Below are 1,521 nucleotides of genomic sequence, written 5' to 3' on the forward strand. Positions count from 1 at the left end.
AGCAAGAGTATAATCAATGACCTTGTCCTCTCTTTCCTCCTTGCCAGCGTCCTTTCTTACCCTAAATGGTTAACAGTGAGTAGATTAAGAGCAAGTGTTAAGTGCAATTATCGCAGAACAGTTAATGCATAATTGCATATTTTTGTAAACAAGCTTAGAAGCTTTTTCATTGACCTCTCTGTGGCTCTGTGGTTTTGCAGATAAATTATCTTTCCTTTTACACTCTAATTTTCACTGGGAGCAATGGCTATGCCACTATCGCTCTTGCAGCCCCTACTCTCTCAGGGCTGTTCCTGGTGACTGTGTGTCCTGGCACAAGCTCACCCAGCCATGCGATGTGTGTATGTGCCCATGGGCCTCTCTGTGGCCATGGCAGAGTTAACAACACTGCAAACCCAGACAGATTCTGCTGAGAACTTCTGGGTGAGGGTAGGGATCCCCTTGGATGTAGGGAATAGCTCATGCTGGAAGGAGTAAAGAATTGGGAGTTTCCCTTCATGGGGGCTGGTATGGTTTGGCTTTGTGTCCCCACCCAAATCTCATCTCAAATTGTAATCCCCGTATGTCGAGGGAGGGACTTGGTGGTAGGTGATTGGATCGTGGGGTTGGTTTCCCCCAAGACATTCTCATGATAGTGAGTGAGTTCTCACGAGATCTAGTTGTTTGATAAGTGTCTGATGGTTCCTCCTTTGTTCTCTCCCCTGTCACCTAGTGAAGAAGGTGTCTGCTTCCCCTTCTGCCATGATCGTAAGTTTCCTGAGGCCTCCCCGGCCATGATGGACTATGAGTCCATTAAACCTCTTTCCTTTATAAATTACCCAGTGTCAGGTATTTTTTATAGCAGTGTGAAAACGTACTAATACAGGGATCATTCATTCATTCTACAGATATTTGTTCATTGAGAACCTTCATGTGCCAGGTTCCCTGGGGAAATAGCCCTGAGCAAGGCAAATCTGGTTACAGACTGGCCAGGAATTGTTCTCAAACTATATTTAGTATTTCAGCAAGTCGCCATCAGGCCACCCAAGTTACCTGAAGCATGGAGCTTTGAGGCCGGGCGTGGTGGCTCACGCCTGTAATCCCAACACTTTGGGAGGCTGAGGCTGGAGAATCGTGAAGTCAGGAGATTGAGACCATCCTGGCTAACACAGTGAAACCCCATCTCTACTAAAAATACAAAAAAATTAGCCGGATATGGTGGCAGGCGCCTATAGTCCCAGCTACTTGGGAGGCTGAGGCAGGAGAATGGTGTAAACCCAGGAGGTAGAGCTTGCAGTGAGCAGAGATCGCACCACTGCACTCCAGCCTGGGCAATAGAGCGAGAATCTGTCCCAAGAAAAAAAAAAAAGCATGGAGCTTTGCTTGGAGGGAAAATTATACCATCTTGGTGGGGTTACCTTACTGGTCAGAAAACTCCGGATGGTTATGAATATTTGAAACTGGAAATGAATGAATGATTACTTAAAATATTTAGGGTGTTGTTAGATAAACTCTTTTGAAATATGGGTAGCTTGGAGAAAC

This window comes from Mandrillus leucophaeus, unplaced genomic scaffold, assembly GCF_000951045.1.
Source record: "Mandrillus leucophaeus isolate KB7577 unplaced genomic scaffold, Mleu.le_1.0 Scaffold150, whole genome shotgun sequence".
In the NCBI taxonomy this organism is placed as follows: domain Eukaryota; kingdom Metazoa; phylum Chordata; class Mammalia; order Primates; family Cercopithecidae; genus Mandrillus; species Mandrillus leucophaeus.